This window comes from Cyprinus carpio, chromosome A20, assembly GCF_018340385.1.
Source record: "Cyprinus carpio isolate SPL01 chromosome A20, ASM1834038v1, whole genome shotgun sequence".
NCBI classification, from domain to species: Eukaryota; Metazoa; Chordata; class Actinopteri; order Cypriniformes; family Cyprinidae; genus Cyprinus; species Cyprinus carpio.
In genome coordinates this window covers 8,875,256-8,892,591 of record NC_056591.1, presented here as the reverse complement: position 1 = coordinate 8,892,591, position 17,336 = coordinate 8,875,256, and the positions used below count along the sequence as shown (strand labels likewise).

At 35.9% G+C, this 17,336-nt stretch overlaps 1 long non-coding RNA gene across 1 annotated transcript; it reads right to left on the bottom strand.

Annotated features, from left to right (window-relative positions):
• Window positions 1-5,503: 5,503 nt before the first annotated feature.
• On the bottom strand, window positions 5,504-7,722 carry LOC122149075. The gene is made up of 3 exons (XR_006162832.1): window positions 7,477-7,722; window positions 7,274-7,347; window positions 5,504-6,055 (listed from the first exon to the last, which is right to left on the bottom strand). It is a non-coding gene; the product is annotated as an uncharacterized LOC122149075 (long non-coding RNA).
• Window positions 7,723-17,336: the final 9,614 nt, after the last annotated feature.

Genomic DNA, 17,336 nt, shown 5'->3' with positions numbered 1-17,336 from the left:
CGAATTGTCTAGTGTGTGCATTAAGAGGATTATAAAGCTAAAAATCAGTTGAAACTGACTTCTTGTCTGTGGTATCCTATGGTTTTAAAATTGGTTGATTCATGTGTGCATAGCACAATGTCAGTAATTTTAAAACAGCCAAATACTTCATCTGCCTATCATTATTTATTAGCATCTTTTATTTTCATTTTCTTTTTATTTATCTCTAAAAGCCACAGCTTTCACCAGGTCACAGTACTCTAAAAGTTCTGAAGCCCTACAGGGAGTCATGGAACTGCCATAAAACTGCCATAAGTCATAGCAAGTCTGCTGTCTCTTTGCCCTTGGTGTTTATTTCAAGCTCTATTACAGCCTTAACCACCTCATCTGACTGATTGACTCATTATATATATATTGTTTTTTTGTATCTTTGCCCTTGGTGTTTATTTCAAGCTCTATCACAGCCTTAACATATATATATATATATATATATATATATATACGTGTTTATTTCAAGCTCTATTACAGCCTTAACCACCTCATCTGACTGATTGACTCATAATTGTTTTTACAATATTCTGTAAACATTCACTTTCTCTAAAAGAAGCAATCTGAACAGGTGTAAATGAAAAAAAAAAAAAATGTCATCATTTGAAGCATAAAAACTGACCAAGGACACAGCACAGCAAATAATCCAAAACAGAAATGCCAGGGCAACCAAATAGGTTATTTGGTCTCAACAAGTGACCTCTGAGATGAAGTAATCCCCCAGTGTCAGTCTAAAGACATGTTCTTGTTCAATACATATTTTATGTATTGAATACAGTACATCTTTTTTTTACACTCCGGGCCAGATTTACTAAACAGATCAAATCAGTGAGGCTGCAAACTGATAAAATCATGGGAGTGGAAAATCTGCTGGTGATTTAATGACAATGTGCAACCAGGAGAAAGAACAAAGAAGCAACCAGCTCATTTCAATAATGACCAACACAATCTACCAAGAGCAACGCAAATTAGTGTTGGGTCGCAAATGGGCAGATGATAATCAGGTGACTGAAATTGTTAAATAATGGCGTAACTACCTTGATTAATTAAAATAATTCATATACTCTCCTCTCATCAATTGTGCATCTGAAAGGGAAACTCCTACAAGGTCAGCCGCAAAAATAATTGTGTCCATGGCTTTTCATTGCTAATTTTTCACTGCATGTCTTAGTAAATCCTGAGATTATTTTTTATGGCAAAAAAAAATAAAAAATGTTTGTGTTGGTGCAAGCTGTTAGTAAATCTTTCCCATTAGATGTAAATCTTATCTAAGATCATTAGTAGAGAATGATTCAGTTTTATTAGTTTATTAATGCTGTTTCTGTTCATCCGGCATTAAAACATTACAGATGGGATAAGCAGTTCATGACTCCATAAAATGACATAATTTGCCCATAATGTCATTAAATGTAGTGCATAGTACTTAGAAATGTAATTTCCTGACCTTTCTTAAATAGTCCACTTACCTTCTTAAGAAAACCTCCAAAATCAATTTTAAAGCTTTTACCAACCATATCTTGCTTTCCACCTTTGTCTCTCTCTTATTTTCTCTGTTTCCCAAACATTCTTTAATTCTCTCCTGCATGCTCTGAGCATTTTATCGACATTATAAAAATAAAAAAATAATAAAAAAAAAATAAAACGGTTCCACTTGGACAACAACAGACATGACCCAGTCAATAGTACTTTAATGAAACCTCCTAGCTGAATAACTGAAATGTCACTGAACTGTCAATAAGAACAGAAAATGACCAGAAGATTTGAATATCCAAAGGATGGTTTCAAATAATGGTTAAGGCCTTTTAGGTGAATTGGGTTGCACCACTAAACTGTTGTACCAATGAATAAATCAATATTATCTCTTAGCTATATTTGAAACAGGTAGTATACTAAATTAAATATTAATATATACAGTATAGAAGTAAATCTTAATAAATACTTTAAAAACAGAGAATGTGTGTACATATTCTTTTGACAAAGGCAGCAGAAAATCATAAAATGATGGTCAAATTCTGAAATAAGTATCATAACTGGTCATAAATCCAGATGTGGGCTGCAGTCAGGCACACTTTTGACATTTTTAAGGGCCGGTCCAAGTGGAGAGAAGTTTGTAATACAATTCATTGTCAGTAAATTCTCCCTTGAGATACTGTTTTTGACTCAAGAAAGCAAAAGACATTCGAGCCTTATAGCCATATGACAGTCAGCTGACAAACAATAGATGAGATTCCTAGAATGAACACAAGAATATATTTATTGCTGGACAGCTTAATGACTGAGGATAACGCAGTGGGAATGACACATATATTGACTATTGAATGAACAACAGGTGACTTGACAGCAAATGACTGGTTGACATGGGACCATTGGAGTGGATGAATCATGATATGCCGATGACTGATTAAAGTACCTGTAGACAACTCTTATGAAACTCGCTGCTACATGATGTTTGTTTGATTAATAGGTGTACTGGGCTTGGATATGATTAAATGCTTTGTCATTCTGATTGACTTAATGGCTGTACTTTATCATTCATAACATGCACTTTAACACTATCTTACAAATGTAGTAATATTAAAGAGGAGAACAGTTTTAGAAAAACTGCTTCTGCATAATAGCAGTACTTTTTAATTGTCTGTAATTACTGTGAAATATAATGAAGCAACAGTACAAAGCATCTTCTGCTTTGTGCATAATCACAGATATGCTGTGTTAGTTCTCACATGCGTACACATGAGGATAAATTCTCTCTGTTCTTATCCCAATATCTTTTTTTTTATGCAAAGTAGGTCAGTGAAATAATAAGGCATTTCATCTTGCGTTGTTTAAAATAAGAACATTGCTCACACAAAAATTTTTCTCTTTTCTTTCTTTGTCTTTATTTATTTGTTTCTTTTTCTTCTTTTGATTTGTGCTTATATTTTCCACAACTATGTTTGGGATTTCATGAGATAAAATGCATTTATTTATTTATTCATTCCATGGTGGAGAAAAAATGGATGTAAACTCTGAATTCAGAGAAAAAAATGTTAATAATAATAATAATAATATGTATAAAATAAATTAAAAATTTTTTTCATTTTTTTTGTTCTTTTTTTTTTTTTTTTTTAATTATTATTCCATGGCGGAAACTGGTTTTTATAGAAATCTTGCTGCCATAATACATATATATATATATATATATATATATATATATATATATATATATATATATATATATATATATATATATATATAATGTGACGAGTCAGCTGCCTCCCCCCTTATTATCATCATCACCCCGTCCCTTAATCGCCGCCCCTCACCAGGCTCCCGACAGGAGTGGGTGTGTAAGAGAGGAGGGGCGCTGAAATATCCAGGGCTGGTGGCGTGTGATCACCGCCGCCGCTGTTTAAATGCTGAGCGCACCTCTCCTCGGGAGACCGGTCTCTTCCCCATGTATGCACACTGGTGGCCTCGTGGGTCTAGGAAGGGTGCATAGAGGGACTCTCACGCCGCAAGAGACGTGAGCTGCCGGACCCGCGGTCCGGAACGAAGACCGCACCCGTTACACGGCCGTCAGGCAAGGATGCCGGGCCGTTTAATCCTTTCAAGCACCGAGGGCAATGAGAAGGATGCAGCTGCTGAAAGAAGCCGCCGGACAACGCCCCTTACCTGGACCCTTCCTTCCTGAACACTGCCCCACCTACACGAACCCCGCAGCACGACGAGGACACCAGATTCCCTATTCATTTTGAACACTCTTATCCTTTGGACACTTTAACCCGTTTTTTATTATTTTCTGTTAACAAAAGCCTCTCCGAGGCCTGACGCCACACCCAGTGTGTGTCGTTTGCTCCTGCCGCCACAATGTGTATATATATATATACACTGCCATATACACTCTTTAAACAAAGATAAGACTTTTAAAATTTAACTTTAGTTTTATAGTGAACAATTGTTCCATATCTACTTTGATTTCACTTGAAACTAGCATATATATGGTACCTAAAGATAGAAGTTAAATTTGAGTTAGAAGTGATGAATGCAGAAGCACAGATGAGAGAGCAAAACAAAACACTGGTCATGAATTAGAAGTACAAAACAAGGATTTGTCAAGAAAAAATTTGGAGGATTTCAATACAAGCCAACAAATTTATAAGAATGGCTTTGTTTTATTGATTTAATTTATTCTCACTAGAGGTTATGCTACGCCTACGTCCTACGTCATCCGATGGAATGCCACTCTCTCGTGTACACGCAAATGATAGTTAGCAGAAGCTAGAGATAACAGTTTATAAAGGTTTAAATATAGATTTTTTTTTTTTTTTTTTTAACCAATGCATCACTTCACTTCAGAAGGCCTTTATTAACCCCCCGGAGCCATGTGGAGTACTTTTTTATGATGTATGGAAGCACTTTTTTGGGCTTCAAAATTTTGATTCCCATTCACTGCCATTATAAGCTTGGAAGAGCCAGGACTTTCTTAAATATAACTCTGCTTGTATTTGTGTGAAAGAAGAAAGTCATATACACCTAGGATGGCTTGAGGGTGAGTAAATCATGGGATAATGTTCATTTTCGGGTGAACTATCCCATTAAAGTGATTGATTGATTAATTAATTAAGTTTGAATTTTTAAATTTTATTTGTTACAGTGACTGTGCAGATGAAATATCAGAATCACGCAGGTGACATTTTGCAAGACTTTGAGATAAAAACTGGTTTATTTTTTATTTATTTTTCTATTCTTTTTTTTTCACCATTTCATACTTCACCATTTTGACCATTTTATACCAGGTCTCTTATAAGACCATTATCAAAACAGAACAGAACAGAAAATGTGCCTGCCTTAAGCAGCCACTGTCTGTAGACTATTTTAATGTTAATACAAAAGCTACAGCCAAAGAATAATTTTCTTTATAGAACACATAGTTTGAGCGAAACTGAACTTGTGCTCTGATAAAAAATAAAGCCTAGCATGGCAATTATGGGCCATTAGACTCATGAGCCTCACCACATGTAGCTGGAGAACTTTAAATCAAGTCACACTGACCATTGAATCATCACACCAATGCCCGTCTCTGGTTTGCTTCAGTTTTAGCTGCTCTACCACTTATTACAGAACAGCACATGTTCTGCTCATGTAATGGATAAAATGGTAGGTTGGGGCATTCCATCTGAACAAAGAGACCCAGGACACAAACCTCCCCACCTTCAATCTCACCTCTATCAGTGCAGATGACAGAAAGAGCCTTTCATTGCAGAAGAGCGCAATGACATTGCAAGCTCTTCTGCTAGTGAAAAAAAAAACAGACTGTCCAAGTCATTTTCAGCAGGTGCACTACGATACATTTTGTACTATTCAAGGTGATACAAAAAAAAAATAAAAGAAGTTAACTTGTTAATATTTTCTAGTGTTACAACTAGAATGAGAGGAACAAGGAAGGTAAGTGAAACATGATATTTATTTACACAATCCTTAAATCATGCAGGCATCCAGTGATAAGCATTAACATAGGCAGTCATGAGTGATGCAAAAACTGGCATAACAGTCTTTTACTTTCCTTAGCTGGGCAGACTGGATGGAGCACACTAGTTCAGTCATAGAAACACCCAAATGGAAGAAGGTAATCCGAGGGGTAATCCAGACAGGTAAGTATTTTATGTGGTGAAGAGAAGTGATTGCAGTTGGTGGCGATTAGTAATCAGGTGATTGTTATCGGGTGTACAGTATGTGTGTGGCGTGGTTGGTGGATCCATGACAGTACTCCCTGTCCCACGGGCGTCTCCTGATGTCCGTGACTGATGGCGAGGACAACTGTTGCCTCTGGGAGCAGGCCGGTCCAGGTGGAGCATATAAAAGTCGTTGAGAAGTGAAGGATCCACGAAGTCGTCTCCATGCACCCATGATTTTATCTCGGGCTGTACCCCTCCCAATCTAACAGGTACTGGAGATGGCAGCCCCGCCACTGGGAGTCTAAGATCTCTTTGTCTCTGAAGATGGTTTTGTTGGTGTCGATCATGGGAGGAGGAGGGTACTTCTGGTTCTGCAGAACAAGGGAGAAGAGGGTTAACCCTCTGGGGTCTGAGGGTGTTTTGGGGTCCTGGAGAAGTTTTGACATGCCCTAACATTTAGTTTTTGTTTTTTGTTTTTCTCAGTAACTTAAAAACATATTAATGGCTAAAGTCTGATAACACTGTATTCAGCACAATCTGGGCTAAAATAATACGTGAGCGGCATTACATTGATGACATCTTGATCTAATCCCCAAGCCATGGCGGATCAGAAGACTCGGGAGGCCATGGCGGATCAGGCGACTCAGAAGGCCATGGTGGAGCAGCCTCCGAGGCCGTGGCCCGAACCCCGCATCGGCCTCTACGGCCTAAACGGGGGATCTGGAGCCCTCCCTGGGTTTAATGGGGGATCTGGAGCCCTCCCTGGGCTTAATGGGGGGACAGGAGCCCTCATTGGGCTTAACGCGGGAACAGGAGCCCTCCCTGGGTTTAACCGGGAAACAGGAGTCCTCCCTGGGGTTAACTCAGGATTATTATTTGTATTTTATTTACAATACAGTATACTAAAATATACACAGTGAAGGTCAAGGACACATGATTGAATATACTGATCTGAACACTGAGACTTGAACAGTAACACCTTTGTGCCAAACATTCCTAGACTCTAATAGCATTCATAGTGTTAATTCTACTTGTATATCTTGTGGTTTTATGTGTTATAAAACATTAAACAAACATCGTAGCATTGTGAGATATTTAGACAATGAAATGACACATATTTCAAAATGTTTCACTTGATTTCATGCATATAGTTAATAACATAGGAATTATAGTTTGGGAAAAGTCTAACTAATAAAATTTGTACAAGTTATGTCACAATATCACAATTACAGATGCAAGTAATCTCAGGCTACTCATCAGAATGATATTCTGTACTGGATCTAGCTGTGAGATGCATCGTGTTGTGAGGTAAATTCTGGGTTATTCCGCTCAGTGTGTCTTCTTCCAGAAACAAAAAGTAGCCGGGATGAAAAGCGCAATTGGCTCTAGGCGTGACTGCATTAGAGATAATGAGTTGAGACAGGAAAACTGGAGGTCGCGTTGGTTTCATACGGATTACTTTATCACACAAAATATTTGTTTTGGACTTGACTTATTTCATTTAAAAGTAGACATTTCAAGCTTTCTATACATATATTTCACATGTCTCTGAGACAAGTATTCGCTGAGATTCAGATTGTGTTATTTACGAGTCATCATTTGAGGCGACTGGATCCCGGGTTTCCATATTGTTTCGTGTTGATGGGCTGGTCTTCTGTCACAACTGGAAGGAGACGAACAAGGAGGGTAAGTGAAACATGCTCTGTATTTCACAATCCTTAAATCATCCAGACATCCAGCATAAACATAGGGAGTCTTTAGAGAAGCAAAATTTGGCATAACAGTCTCTTACCTTCCTTAGCTGGGCAGATTAGATTGAGCACACTAGTCCAGTCATAGAAATGGAAGACAGTAACCTGAGAGGTAATCCAGACAGGTAAGTCCAAAAAGCAGATCGGTATAGGTAGGTGAGCAACCTTGACACCAGCCAGTGACTGAATGTAGTCAACTGTCTTTTATGTGGTGAAGGGAAGTGGCTGCAGGTGGTGGTGATTAGTAATCCGATGATTGTGATTGTAACACCTAACAATAACCAACAGCAAACTGAACAGTTAGGAGACTATAAATAGGGCAGATAACAAGGGGCAGACAGGTTTGACACCAGCCAGTGATTGAATAATAATGAGAACTAATGGGATCAGGAAGAGAACCAAATAAAGGCAAAACAGGAACTGGAAGGTACCAACAGAAAAAGAACAAAACTTAGGTCCATAACTGACAGTTATACTTTGAGTGTTAATGAATCTGCTCGATTTAAAACAAAAGTGTCTCCACTTGTTTCCATCTGCCCCTGTCCTGTAATAAAAAAGACATGTTTACGCCCCCAATAGAGAAATCAATTAAAATACAATTTGTTGAACAACTTAGAAAATGTACAATATGTAGTCTGGCAACAGGCCTTAGCTAACTGAATTCACATCTATATATTTTTCATTTAGCTCATAAGGAGATTATGGCCTGACTCATGGTTTCTGTGATTGTGATAATATGTGTTGTGTTGGGTGAGAGGCTGGAAACCCAAATTTGTGGGCCAGTATTTCTAATCAAAAGCTGAACAGACTAAGCCTGCACAGACCTCCCTCATTAAGGCAATGTGTTACGTGGACTGATTAAATGTTGACTTTCATTAATGGGATATAATAATTCATATTTACACTGGAATTTTTACCAAACTCTCTCGCCTTAAGATGTGGACTATGAAAAATACCGCCTGACTTAGAAGCAAATTTACACTGGTGTCAGGAGGTGGGAATGACAGCTCATCTGCTCCAATAAGCCTCAAACTGTTCCTTAAATCCAATATGTAATCTCATAGATCTAATAGACATTCATCCCATGTGCGGTTTCAGGCTAATTACTGTATCTTGGCAACATTTATTTCCCAAAGAGCCACGTCTAACCCTGTCATCTGACTTCATTTATTTTAAAAAGTAAACATCATATCAAGTAGGATAAAATGGTGCTAAAAAAAAAAAAAAAAAAAAAAAAAAAACTTAAGGACAATATAATTACATTTGCTTTATATATAAATTATGTTGCTGCATCAATATTCAGTATACAGTATGTTATTGAAAATTGATGGAGCAGCATAATTGTGTAAAACTAATTGGTAGATGTTTGTTTTGAAAAAAAAAAAACTTTCATAATAAAAGTTATTCTACATTCAAAAAAATTAAGAAAAAAATAAATTAATTAATCATGAACAAATCATTATTAACCCAAAACTTTGATAGTAAAACTGTTTTAAACTGCACATTTTTGCATAACTGCTATTGTTTTATTTAATAGTTAATAGAAACTTGATTTATTCAACTTTATCAAAACGTAATATTTGTGTGTGTGTGTGTGTGTGTGTGTGTGTGTGTATATATATATATATATATATATATATATATATATATATATATATATATATATATATATAAAGCTATTTTTTCTTAAAATGTATGTAATATACACGTGCTGTTACATTGAATTACCTTGACATCAGACTTTTGCAGGTGCACTCAGTGAACTTATGGATCAAGACAATATGCAGTACATAATTATGAAAGTGCTGTGTTTGTGTTGGTTGTTATTTAGTGTTATTCAGCCCTGCTGTACCCTGTAATACAGGTGTCTTACATATTTCATATTCTGAATATTTGTTCATGCTTTCAAAATAAGACTGCGTATTAACAAGGAAAATATGTTTTGCTTTCAGTTATGCCCCTGTGCATGGGTTCACGCAGTATAGCTGACCCAGCTTAACCTTGTAGAGCGTAATGACACTTTTGTGTAATTGACATTATTCATTTGGTATCTGCACAACCTGTGGTCATAGCGACCACTGATATTGCTACACTGCATGACCTCAAAAACCTGTCGCTCCAATCTCATTAATGATATCAGAGAACATGTCTAGAGCTGAAATACAATGGCTACGGCAAAACAACCACTTAAATATCATATTGAAGAAATTAAGTGAAGGTATTGAAGCTGAACTTTGCTAATTTTGTCTAAAATTCCATTCAGCAAACCCGAACATACAAAACGATTCACATCACGCAGACAGTTTGCCCAACTGACTGTTTTTTTTTTTGTTTTTTTTTGCAGTTGTGTCATTGGTAACGCTTTAGTAAAGGGACCAATTTTTATCATTAACTAGTTGCTTATTAGCATGCATATTACTAGCATACTGGCTATACATTAGTACTTATAAAGCACATATTCTGCAAGACCATATTCTACATCCCTAATCCTACCCAATATCTAAATTTAACAACTGCCTTACTAAATAGCAATTAGGAGTTTATTAATACAAAAGTCGTAGTAAATAGTTAATTAATAGCAAGAACTGGACCTTAAAATAAAGCGTGCTATTTCATTTAAAATTAACATTAACATTTTTTGTCACTATTTAATTGCCTGCAGTCAATTATACATTGTAAACTGCAAATTTCACTGTCCATTTGTGTTGCACAACATAAAGTATTTTCATTGACCATAAATGGATGTATGAATTCAGATTTTCAATCTATTATCATCCATTCACATATTGTAGATTAACATCTTCAAAAAAAAAAAAAAAAAAAAAAAAAAAAAAGTAAAATCTAAATCCATTTTAAAACTATTATTATTGTAATGGACAGACGAGGCAGAGAGAGAACCTACATGCATGCATGAAAAGACAGAGCATCCAGGCAAATTTGATCGAAATCCATACAACGACCAGCAAAACACAAGTGAAACCCAAGCACTAAATTCAGTTGTCAGTTCACCTTTTACTCCTTAATCACGTTCTGTAGATACATAATTCACTAAAATACGGGAGAGACAACTGCATTCGACAACTGCATTAACTCCAGAAAAATACAGGTAGTGACTACAGCATTTACTGAAATTCTATGCAGTGTGTATGGAACCGAACTGAACAACTAGTTGTTAATGATGATGTCATGAGGAGCATGTCAATGTGCGTCAAGTACATCAGGCGTCAAGTGTTTACCTTAGATCTGACAGGATGGCGGAGAGAGGTGTACTGTGGACCGACATTCGCGGTCAAGAGAGTGTAGGCTGATCAATAACAGTTTAAAGAACAAAACTCTCCTGATGGCGATTTAATAACGTTTTGCAGATTTTCACATGTCTTTGCAGTCTAATGCTTGTTTTGTCAACAGCAGCTAACACAAAACTAGCGAATCCATGGGCCTCCATTCTCTCCGAGATGCCCCATGCTGCCATTCATGGCAATTTCAGGAGTGAGTCGTGTTCCATACATACATGGAACGATAATTTACGGGACTCACTCTCACATTTAAATGCGGTTGTCACTTCTGCCACTTGGGGCCCTATTTTAATGTTCTAAGTGCATGGTCTAAAGCGAATGGCGCAGGTGCACTTCCGATCCCACTTTGCTAGTATAACAATGGGAAAAACGGTCGGCACTCCCAGGTGTGGTCTAAAAGGGTTGTCCCTATTCTCTTAATGAGTAATAGGTGTGTTTTGGACCAGAACATGCAATAAACCAATCAGAGTCTCATCTCCCATTCCCTTTAAGAGCGAGTTGCACTCGTGCCATGGCGGATTCGCTATTTAAACAGTGGAAATTTAAGGCACACAGACTGAACGTGTCTTCAGAGAGCAAATGGATCTGCTCATGCGTGAGTAAATAGGTAGGCTAATTCTGATACACCCAATGACTATCCATTATGACATGTATGACATTTTTATATTTATATAGCTGTGATGAGTGGGGCGGGGCCGAGAGCCGTGGGAACGGAGAGAGGACCAGGCCTGGGCTTTATTTTGTGTTTGGTTTTTATTTGTGCGCGGCAGTCGACCGTGAGGGGCTGTCGCGCTGTTTTGTATTTATTTGATTATTAAAGTTTTATTTGAGTGTTCGCCGGTTCCCGCCTCCTTCTTCCCGTGACTATGGAGTTTTTATTATTACACTGGTGCCGAAACCCGGGAGGAAGGAGGGACGCGCTGCCGAAGATCCCTTGCCGCTGGGGTGAATCCGCGGTGCCGTGTAGCAGGGCGTAGCAGTCTGGCGCCGTGGACGCTCGAGGCGGTGGGCTGGAGTGAGTTGCCGGGGACGGACGAACTCGCTGCCGGCCGCCCGTGATGTGGAGGGTCGACTGCCGCGCACAAATAAAAACCAAACACAAAATAAAGCCCAGGCCTGGTCCTCTCTCCGTTCCCACGGCTCTCGGCCCCGCACCACTCGTCACAATAGCCTACACAATTATATTCTTTTACACTGTAATCCTTTAATTTTTAATATTTGGCATGTTTGTGTGCTGCTGTGCGTCCCTGTGTGTAATAAGCAAAGGGAACGTAAGCTGTGGACCCATCCAGAGGCACATTTTCTACTAAAGTGCTCTTTAAATAACCAAAAATATATTGTGCCACTGACTTTAGACTTTAGACCAGGTTTGATTTGGTCTATGGCACAGTCTATTTTCAGTTCCTCAAAATAGAAACGTGCCAACAATGCGCCTGAACACACCTCATTTTTAGACCAGCACGCCCATGGGCACACAAATGGGAGCAAATGCATTTGCTATTTAAACAGCGCCGGGTGTATGGTAGGGCCCTAGCAGTGTGTATGTGGACTATATATACACAGACAAACTAAACTTGATAGCAAGGGGGCATAGCCAGTTGTCATGGGGACACATGAAGGTAACTATGGAAACAAACAAGCAAGCTTGGGAAACAGGGCAAACACAGTGGAACCAAGGACACAATAGCAGCAGGGAAAACACTTCAAAATTCTCAGTGAAACAGGCAAGCACAGACTGGATCATAACAATTATTGCTGTTGTTTTTGTTGTTGTAACATTTTAGAGTAAAGTTAACTACATTGGTTAACATGAACGAACAATGAAAAATGCATCTAAAGCATTAATTAATTTTAGTTCACGTCAATTATAAAATTCCACATTTAGTAACATGATTACAATCAAAAGTTATATAATAATTATTCAAATAAATTTGATTTCCAATTTTACTGTACTGTTTGATTTCCCAATTACTATTCCCTTTAAAATATGTTTTTTGTTTTTGTTTTTTGTTATTGTAAATTTTGTTTTATATTAAGAAAAAAAAATGGTCTGATATCCATTGGATTTTCTTTGCACACCTTTAATTCAAAGCATTGACAATCAAGTGACTGCAGATGGTGTCTGAATGATGGTGTGATCTAAGAGAACAATATATATATGCTGTGTCAAAGATAGATATACTTATGCTCTCTTTGCCTGAGTTATGAATACAGTGATATATCTCATTCATCATCTCTATGGTGGTAACAAGACGGCACTTTTCACAATTACACAATGATCATTAAGCCATTAAATACACTTTGCCCTGCCGTGCACCTCAGTGCAGATTGGCTGAGTTTAGAACTAAAGTGAATCAATAGTTTTTATGTCATTAATCAAATATGGACTGATGGCTGGTTCCAGTGGCTGATTTAAAACATCCTGATGGGAAAGGTCAGACTGTGGGGTTTATGAACTATTTAGTTAATAGAAGATACCAAAGTACTGCTCAAATATCTATGCTGATGCTTACCAATATGTAAAATATTTTTATTTATATAGTCAACCTGATTTATATTTTATATTTATACGTTGGTTCGGTGATGTTAATTTTGACTTGATTATTTTAAGTATGACTGAACCAGTATATTTATAGAGTTTTTCTACTTCTTCTTCTTCTTCTTCTTCTTCTTCTTAAATAAATGTATAAATGTCTTCTTTGGGTTTGTATTGATAAGAATTTGCACCATGTAATCAAAATGTCAGAATTGCTTAATTTATTTCTGCACTGTTTAGATTTCAGTGCCTTACAAATAATCGTGTCATCCGGAGATGTGCAATTATGTGTTTAATATTAGGTTTGCCAAGTAAAAGTAAAAGTGCAATATATAAAAGTGCAACATAACAGAGTGGACTAAATTATACAATATAACAGAGTGGAAACATTGGTTTTCATTAGGGCCTAATTTCCACAGCTCACTAACGAAATATCACAAGTGTATCGCACATACCAGTTTCTCTGTAATGATTTAATTTGAGTGTCGCACAGATTTCTTTAATTATATTTCCACCATACTTTTAGATAGATAAAACCAAATAGGACACATTGAAATACTAAACCAATTTTGTGATCTGTTGCTTTAGTGTGTATGAGGAATCCAAGCACATCTGTTCTTTCAGGTCTTTCCATCCTGTGTCTGTATGTGACTGATAAGAGACGCCTGCATTAGGCTCTGTGGGAACGACTTTAAAGAGCCTCTCACTCGAGATCCAGGATCATTGCATCACATCTCACTCATGCTTGAACTTCAAAGAATGAGACATTGTGATGATTGTTACCTATCATCCTCACTCAGCCCTACAACACCTGTTAATGAGTCATAGAGCATCACAATTTTATTTTTTAAATGATAAAATAATAATAATAATAATAATAATAATAATAATAATTATTATTATTATTATTATTATTATTATTATTATTATTATTATTATTATTATTATTATTATTTGACATTATAAATGTTGTTTACCATTCAAAAAATATTGGGTCAGTAAGATTATATTGTTTAAAAGAATTATATCATGGAAGTTTGTTTCCACAAACAGAATGAAATAATAATAATAATAATAATAATAATAATAATAATAATAATAATAATAATAATAATAATTAATTCATTCATTAATTCATATATGAAAGAAAGAAAGAAAGAAAGATAGTTAGTTAGTTAGTTAGTTAGTATGTGTAATAGTAATAAAAAAGAAAATAAAATAAAAAAGTAATTGAGACTTTTATCTCACAATTCTGCCTTCTTTTTCTCACAATTCTAACAACTAATTGCAAGTGTTTTGCTATGGTTGTTGTTGTTTCCACCATGGAGTAAGATGTTAACTCAACTGTTTTTATTTTAAATTATTATTATTCTGTGACGGAAACAAGAGTCTATTATTTATGCTTATCTGGGCTGCATTTATTTGACCAAAATATGGTAAAAACAGTAATATTGTGAAATGTTATTACCCTGTGATGGCAAAGGGGAATTTTCAGCATCGTTACTCCAGCCTCAAGTGTCATATGATCCTTCATAAATCATTCTAATATGCTGATTTGATTAAGAAACATTTATTGGAATAAATACATAATGTTTTTGTGGAAACGGTCACACATTTTTTTTCAGGATTCTTTAATGAATAGAATGTTAGTTTTATGCATGTAATTTAATGCATCCTTGATGAATAAAAATATTAATTAGTTTGTATTTTGTACTTAGCACTTTGTATATTTGCATATTTGTACTATATGCATTTGTATATTTCTCTCTGGCCTTATAAACTCTCCAACACGCCTGACTGTGGAGTGATGTAATGTGGGAATATTCTTAACTAGGACGATCCAGGATATTTTTTCTTTAAATATCTTTAGGTCACAAGCACATTTCTGATAGCATTTGATTTAACAATACTGGAGTTGTTTGAAAAACTGGTGAGTGAGTGAGTGAGTGAGTGAGGGAGGGAGGGAGGGAGGGAGAGAGAGAGAGAGAGAGACAGAGACAGACAGACTGTGTTCACTGTGCTCACAGAAAGAGCTGGAGACAGAGGAACATTCTTACTGCACTGTGATTACTATCACAACATTAGAGCTGCATATTTCCCCAAATTCCAACAAATTAAACCAAATTTTATGGCATTACCAAATTCCAACAAATTATAAGTAATTTTTTAGGGGAAAATTCCAAAATGATCACAACAGCAGCAAGATATGTATCAGCCTGTCACAAACTGAGACTGTCAGTCAGTGGAAAAACTGAAGCAAGATAATTTCTTACATGTGCTGTTGTGCAACGTTTTTTTTTATTATTATTATTTTTTAACAATGTCTTTATTATTTTTCTTGTTTTTTGTTTGAAAGAGAGAAAAAGTATACATATACTTAATTATTTTACAGATCTGTTTTTGTTTTATGCGTTATATAATTGTTTATTCCTAATTCATGTAATGTACAATGCTTTGGAAATACTGTGCAAGTCATGCCAATAAAGCTCATTTGAATTTGAAAAAAAAAAAAATATGAGAGAGAGAGAGAGAGAATTGAATTTGAAAAATACATTTTATTACAGTCAACAAAGACAATTTCTATTACATTCCTCATAAAAACTCACAATACAATACAAAAACACTTACAAAATGCTCCTTCACTGTGAGAAAAAAAAAAAACATCCCTTCACATACCGAACATAATACATTTCTCCTGCACCATTTCTTTTCAAACGATGACAAATCATTCATTGCTTTTAAAAAAATTACATTTATAATTACTCTTGATTTAATTAAATTGGCAAATACCATCAAAACATCTTGTCCAAAAATATTTTCAATCTTATTCTTCCTACTCACATAAATCGCCATTTTTTATTGGCCCAAAACAAAATTAAACAATTGACACTCAAAAGCCCTTCTCCTTACATATTTAAAACCACAAATAAACATTTTCAAAGACTTGAAAAAAAAATTCTAAAACATTAAATAATGGTCTTAGTCTACAACAATACATTAAATCATGAAAAACTGTTTCTCTTTGCATACAAATAGGGCAATCAAAGCTAATCTCAGGATTCACCACAGAAATAAAAGTATAAAATTGACAGCTATCACTCCATGCAAAATTCTCCACTGAATATCAGCCCCCTCTCTTAGGTAACGGTGGCTTATATAGTACTCTCCATTCTGGTCTACAATCCATACTAAGCCCAAGAACATTACGCCATGGTGTATCACTCCTGTTATTTAAAACCTTCCTATTGAAAACTTTGACACAACTTTTATACACCTCTTTCACATTAAACAAATCTAAAAACATAAACATATCTCTCATTTTTTTTTTTTTTTAAAACGCCTTCACAATCATCCATTTTAGGTGACAAAATTAAATTATAAAAAGGGTCCTCTTCATTGGGTTTTATGGAACCTCAACAAAATTCTGAAAGGATCTTTACCTCCTCTTCTTTTAAGGCTGACCGCCACTTCATTAACATTTGATGAACCAGCCTGATAGATTTAAAACCCAACTTTGCAGCTGTCTCTTCAATGTTTTCAAAGTCCGGTCCAGCAGTATTCACTAAATGTCCAAGTGTTGTAAATCCTGCTTTAATTAACCATCCAGCATTTGCAGAAAAAAAAAAAAAAAAAAAAAAAAAAAAAAAACGTTTCCCACTTCATCAAAACGGTTCCATAGATCAGAGGTTCTTGAAGCAACCAAAAAAGTGACCTTGAGTTTTGTCCAATAACAGCACCAAATAGATTCCAAACTTTGAAAAATATTCTTATAAAAAAAATGGTGCATCTGATGTGTCTACTTTTTGAAGGTCCATCAAAAAAAGAGACTCACCAAGACTTAAACCTCCAAAACTCTTCAAAATCTCACATGCAACAGGTTTCCAATTTGAAATACACAATCCATATAAAAACTATGTATAAAACGCATACGGAAAGCTGCAATTCTGCTTTGCACATTTATAAGACCCTGTCCTCCTTCATCCTTTGATAAATATAACACACTTTGGGACACCCAGTGTGATTTTTCCCAGAAGAAATTTATTAAAACCTTCTGGATATCAGACAGCAA